This window comes from Heterocephalus glaber, unplaced genomic scaffold (genome assembly GCF_053883595.1).
Source record: "Heterocephalus glaber isolate CG9 unplaced genomic scaffold, H.glaber_assembly_v1.0 deba00001465, whole genome shotgun sequence".
NCBI lineage: Eukaryota > Metazoa > Chordata > Mammalia > Rodentia > Bathyergidae > Heterocephalus > Heterocephalus glaber.
Window position 1 is genome coordinate 9,891,786 of NW_028258312.1, and position 7,112 is coordinate 9,898,897.

General features: G+C 32.5%; 1 pseudogene; it reads left to right on the forward strand.

Annotated features, from left to right (window-relative positions):
• Positions 1-2,872: 2,872 nt before the first annotated feature.
• Positions 2,873-3,746, forward strand: LOC101707427 (mitochondrial nicotinamide adenine dinucleotide transporter SLC25A51-like; annotated as a pseudogene).
• Positions 3,747-7,112: the final 3,366 nt, after the last annotated feature.

A 7,112-nucleotide genomic window follows, 5' to 3' on the forward strand; every position in this document is an offset into this window, starting at 1 on the left:
TTTTCAGCACTTGATGTCTCTAATAAATTGAATGGTGGCCTTTAAAAGATATGTTCATGTCCTAATTCTCAGATTTTATAAATATTATACTATTCACAGGAAGTTTCTTAGTAGATATAATTAAAGATTTTGAGATGACGTGGGGTCTAACACAATAAAAATACTCTTTTAAGGGCTAGGGATTTAGCTTAGTGGTTCTGCCGCCTGCCTCACAAGTGCAAGGCCCCGAGTTCAATCCCGGTACAAAAAAAAAAGACATACCAGAGAAGGTATAGATCAAATGCCATATGAAGACAGAGGCTGGGACAATAGCAGTGCAAGTAGGAACTAAGCAACACCATCAGCTATCAGAAGCTGGAAGCAGAAAGGGATGGAATGTCCCTTCTACCCTCAAATTGGTACTGTGAAACTGATAATAGTTGGGCTTGTGACTTCATGAGAGAACATGTAATGGGAAAACTTTAATTAATCTGATAAAAAGTAATAAAATGGATGTATCAAATACGGGAGAAAGAAAATATATTGCAACTTAAGTCCGCAATGAATGTTGTTGAAATATAATTTGTATGTACTTTCAACATGGCAATGAGTTTTCCCAGAACTGTCTACAGTATTGTTAGTCCATCATTTATTTATTCTGTAAACTATTGTTTACATGTTAAAAAAAGTGCAAATTAGCCAAAACAGATGGAAACTATAAGAACTCCTTTGCAAAGTATAAATTATATACAAGAAAAGAGCTCTTATTATGTATGCCTACAATTTGGACCAAAAGGATGGGAATATTGTAAAACAATTTTAGTGAGGACATTTACAATTGCAGAATAAATAGTATGGTGTCTTAGAAAGTTGAAAACTATAATGCATTTTCTCAGTTACATAATTCTGATTCTAAATTATTGCTCTTTTAATCTGTATTGCATTTTTGATGAGTTGGGAAGAATAATTACTCAATTTAAATGAGTTTAATAAGTAAATTATGTTGCCCACAGACACTTCACATTCAATACAGCATTACAATACACATTTAAAATTCATATAAGTAAATATTGACTATAAATGCTTTTTAAAAATTCTACACGGGCTTTTTGGATGTCTTCTTTATCTTTAGAGATGCCATATCCTCCATATTGCCTTCAAATCTTACTCCCAGATATTTCTTTCATACTGAGGGAAATATTCCAAAGATAAATTATTCTGTGCCATTGGTCTTACTAGTAAAAATTTTAATTTAAAAAGAATACATTAAATATTAGGAAATGAAAAACTGTCAGATCATTTCAGAATCTTCATAAAACAGTAGCATGCATATCCTGTTCTGTAGGTGACTGGATAAAAAGGCATGTCCTTTTCCCTTCTTACTCAAATTTACCATTTTCCTTTTCAATTCTTTGTCAGTTGACTTATCAATAGTCATCTTGAGTAGTAATATGGATATCAGGCACTCTTCCACTGTTATATTTAATTACCTCACAAAGTTTTTGGACTGCTTCATGATGGTAAGAGCTGTAATAATTGCTTCATTCTGGGAGGATAATATTGATTTAAATTTTTTATATGTATTTTAGAAAACTACTTGTTTCTCAGAAGATAGAAAGGAGGAAATGTCATCTTTGTTTGTATGTGAAGTTATGAGAAGATATTAAGAATATTTTCCAGGGTAATTATCATAATTCTGTATTGTTAACTATATTTTCTAGGGAAAATTAAATGAGTTTTTCTGTGTTTGATACAAATGCTCACTTAATACCAATAGTTAGATTTTCAAAAGTGCCTTTGAAAAGCATATGGGTACATATGACAAGGTAGTAATGTAAAGTAAGGGATACTAGAGATTTAAAATAAAAATATTTAATAATTGTATAATTCAATTATTCTGATGGAAGTAAATGACCATTTACTACAGTATGTTCTCTACCCAAATGTGATTAAGCTGTAGATGCTGGGACGCAACTGCAGGGTTCATCAACACCTTAAGGGGCTCAGAATACCATCAGAGAGCCCACAGCACTAGGGTAACATGAACAGTGATTAATGACAAAAAGGCAAATTGTGAATCTTCCACAGTGATTATTTATAACAAAGATAGTTTTAAGTCTTGATTTTATTGCACTATATATGGTACATATTACTTTATTAGAAAGGTAATGAGATTTATTGAATTTGCTTTCAATTGTTTGGAATTCAATTTGAATGGTCTCCTGTATAGGAACACAGTGTCTGGCAGATCACCCACTCCCTGTGACCACCCAGACCCAAGGAGCACCCTGAGGCAGGACTAATCCAAAACTTAAACACTTGATGTTTATGTGAGGTGGCATTGCTACTTTATCTAAAGAGAATCTGGTGAGTTTTTAAAATCAGTATTGTTTACATTAAAAATAAGTTTTAAATATAAACTTAAGTTGTTCATAGTAAAATGTTAATTGACTGTTTTGTATGTCTTTTCTTATTTATTTATTTCTTTATTAGTGCATATTAACATTGCACAATGATGGAGTTCCCTTTGGCCATTTGATACATGTTTTTAACACATCTTAATCAATGTCAGTACCACTGCCCTTTTTTCCTTTCATCTATTTTATGATCATTTTATGATCATTCAGAGCATCAAACGTGTTCTGAGGCATGGGCACGGGCTCCCTTGCAGGCCGTCCTTGGGGTGGGCAGGAGGCATTGGGTGTGGGGCTGGCACCTGCGGCCATGGTAAATCCAGATATTAAAAGTGACTCCAGAAAAGAGAACCTAACAGACCAGTAGCAATGGAAGAATTTGAGAAAGTTACCAGAAACCTCTCATTCCCTACAATGCAAGGCTCAGCTCATGTCACATGTTAAAAAATTCTTCATGAACAAGAGAGATCAGAAGCAACATGATGGATTCAGAAGCTCATGAAAAGAGGCCACCAATCCTAAGGTCTTCAAAGTAAGACATATCACCTCATATTACCAGTCTTGGTGAAATGAAACATTATTTGTGTGGCTGCTGAGAAGCTTTCAGCATTATAGCAATCACATCTAGTTCAGAAGGTCCTCTTTGGGCAGCAGTTTTATGGAATCAAAACCCAGGATGCAGTACTTCAGTTGAGGAGGGATGGATTTTGAAACTTATATCATGGACAGAAAACAACTACCCTGACACTTATGTTTGGTCTGTGTTAGGATTTGTCTTGCCTTCTCCATAGCCACTTCAGTGCTCCAGAGTTTGCAACCCATGGTGCAGCTGCAATACTTGCAAGGACAAAAGAAGCCATTTTCACTCCATTGGAAAGAATTCAGACACTGCTTCAAGACCACAAGCATCATGACAAATTTACAAACACTTATGAGGCCTTCAGGGCTCTGAAATGCCATGGAATTAGAGAGTATTATTGAGGCTTGGTGCTCATTCTTTTCCGTAATGGATTCAGCAATGTTCTTTTTTTTGGCCTTCAAGGTCCCATTAAGGAGCATCTGCCTACTGCAACAACTCACAGTGCTCATTTGGTTAATGACTTTATCTGTGGAGGTGTACTGGGTGCCATGTTAGGGTTCTTGTTTTTTCCAGTTAATGTTGTAAAAACTCACATACAGTCTCAGATTGGTGGGGAGATTCAGTCTTTCTCCAAGGTTTTCAAAACAATATGGCTAGAATGGGACAGGAAACAGACAAAGCTCTTCAGGGGTGCCCATCTGAATTATCATCGGTCCCTCATCTCTTAGGGCACAATCAATGCAACTTATGAATTCTTGTTAAAGACCATATGAAAAAAAGTCACCAGTGAAGTGCCATGTATCAACTAAATAGACCTGAGAAAAATGCAGTTTGACTTAGGATCAAATTGGCCAATACAAGTTGATGTCATTGAGTCCAGGCCACAGTGAATTATGGGAAAGCCATTTCCCCTGAAAATCAACAAACTTGTTCTGAAATGTCAATTAGAAAATTTGAAAATACTTTAAAACAAAAATTTCCAAAGAAATAGTGATGATAAGGAATAATAAAATTAAAATAGATTGTTAGTTCTAGACCACAAATTTTCAATCATGAATTAACATTAAAATCAACTTTAATCTCTACATCATCTGAAATTTTTAAAAGTATGGATGTGTGCTTTTGAAATTGATAAAAGTGATATTATATGCTCTTACCCTGTGTAACACTTTTTCAACATACATTCTCTCAATTTCCTGAATTGAAAATTTTTGATATTAATACAAGTCTGGTCTGTATAATTATCCAATCTCTAATGGATTTTTAGGTGGACCTCGGTACCAATGTATTGTCATTACTACAGAATGCTTGAACGAGCTGCTGTGCATATGCTCCTGGTATACACATTTGAATTTGGATTATTGAAACACAGTACATGCACGGTTAGCCACCCAAGACAATGTAAAACTGCATTTCAAAGTTATTATTATTTACCTGTCTACAGCAACTGTGCCTGATACTTTAACAACAAAACTTAAAATAATCAACCTTCTTTACTTTTACAATTGTAATTGATAAAATATAGCTCCTCTCTATATTCATTTTCATGGTGACTTCTCAAAATATACTTTTCCATGTAAGTGCATTTAGCAATGTTTTATGCTGAAATGTGAATTCAGGAGTGTTTGTATTGTTACTACATACATTATATATTTTCTCTACATTTTCAAATAATTCAATACTGGCAATAAGCTCCTTGATTGTCATTAAATTGGATTTTGAAGTATAAATTGCAAAATGAAACATATCTGTTATTAACACATACTAGTATTTGATAATATGTATAAATTTGTGTGAAGACCAATATAATTAAGATATAAAACCCTTTAAAAACCCTTAAAAATCTGCCTTGTGATCAATCCTGTGGTTGCCTTCTAATAGAGGGTTAAGACTGAAATAAAACACATACTGCATCGTAATACAAATATCAATCATGCCAAGTATATTTTCTGACCATGATTATATAAGATTAAAAATAAGTAATAGAAATTTATCTAAAAGTTCCACAAAAATTTAGAAATTGAACAAAATACTTAAACGTCTTACAGGAAACACAATTTCTAAAACACCTGCTATTTTACATATTTGTGTTTTTCTTTGTTGCATTAAATGCTTTTTCTTTGTCACATGTTTGAACTAATTTGATTACATTAGACCCTAGTTTTGTTTTCTTTTTTCTTTTTGTCTGACTTCTATGATACTCTTAAATTATTATTTAACATTTTAATTAAATTTGGAAACTTGCCACTGTTTTTTTCCAAATATATTTCAGTCCCTTTTTCCTTTCCAATATTAATTATCCACAATTAGCTTATTAATGTCTCTCTAGACAATGAATCTTTATTGTAATTCAGTTTTTGTTTTGTATTTTTTATTTCTTTCATTTAATTGATTATATTCTTCCATTGTCATTTCAGTATTTGCTACTATATTACCTAGTATGCATATCTCATCCAGTAAAAGTTTTCACTTTATATATTTTATTTTTAGTAGCTAGATTTCAATTTGTTTTATCTTAAATGTTTTTCTCTACCTTTTCTTTGTTGCTTATTTTCTTTCCAGTTTACTTTAATGTTGCTATGATTTCTTTTTTGAGGTCCTAGTAAAATAATTCTATAACCTCAGTCAATTCTCTATTCAATTAACAGAGTTATGTCAGATTTTAGGTCACATATTTTTGTTTCCTTGAAAATTTAGTAATTTCTTTTTTGTTGTGTTAGATGACTCATGATAGTACATATGGTAAGTTCTATGTTATTCATAGTCTGTTTTTAACTGTCCTTTTTAAAAAAATGAATCAGTTTTGTTCCATCAAGTATTTAAGTTGGTTCCTTCAAGGCTTTATTTTTCATTTTCTTAAAAGCTCAGTCTTTTGATTAACATAGAACTCTTTGAAATCACCAGAAGACCCCTGATGTGTCACAAGGATTTTCTACTATGGATAGTCAATGTTTACTACCTACTTCCTTTGTGTGAGTTTTGGAAATCTCATACTTGAAAATTTGGCATTCATTTTATGCTCTATATTTTGAAATATTAGCATAAGCATGATGGTCTAGTGGTGAGCAAGGACTTAAAACAACTGTGATGTAGATTTGGAGGGATTTATTCTCTATATTTGTTTTTTAAAAAATAAAATGTTTTAAAACTTGCAGCATCTTTTGCCTCCATAATCTCAAACTATTTTTTCAAATCATCTATATTATGAATATTTTATCATTTTCACTCTTTCTTGTGATGTCACAATATTATTTCCATATAAAATTCTATATTTATCACCTTATTTGTTTCATTTCTTACAGGAATCACAGTCTTTTACAGTACTTGGCTACTGTGTGAAGCTATTGTTCCCCTTTCCTCCAGTTTGTTAGTTGTTTGGTTGAGAGCATGTTTCTTTTTCCTCTTTCATTGCCAGGGATGAAAATCTGCCCACTTTAATTTTTAAATTACACCTTCAACAAGGTCATGGAAGGTCACTCATTAATATGCAGTGGTATTGGGGGATTTTAGCATTAAAGAGGCCTTAATCATGACCACAAGTAGAAAATCTCAATTGTACCTGAACACTAGTGTGCAGAAAATTTGTTAACATCCAGCCTAACAATTTTATTTTTCACATTTAAGTGATTGGCTATATATATATATATATATATAAGATGTACTTGCACTTCTGTGAAATAGATTCAAGTGACTTTTAGGTCAAAAGATTAATATTTTTGGGTGGTATTCTATGTCCAGACCTGTATTCCATCTTAGATTTCCCACAGAGCAGGAGACAAAAGATTTTATCACATTTTCAAACTATAATTTTTATCAGCCATGCTGCTGATATATTATTACAATTGGTTTCTTTATGCCTTACTTGCAAGTGTGTAACTGGTAGACAGGTGGGCTATCACTGACTGTACGTAGCGTGGATTCCTTTTGTGACTTTTTTACACGGCCAGCAGTGCGGATAAGTTATATATTGGACATATTAATTGTAAAAACTTTCTGTTAGCAACCAAAGTAGAACTTATAAACACATCCAAAAGGTGTTTTTTATAAAAACAGTATCAGTATTATGAAAGACAAAACTGTCTAAAAAAATACCTTTACAAATGTTTGGTAGATTGATAAAGATAAAGACATATATTACT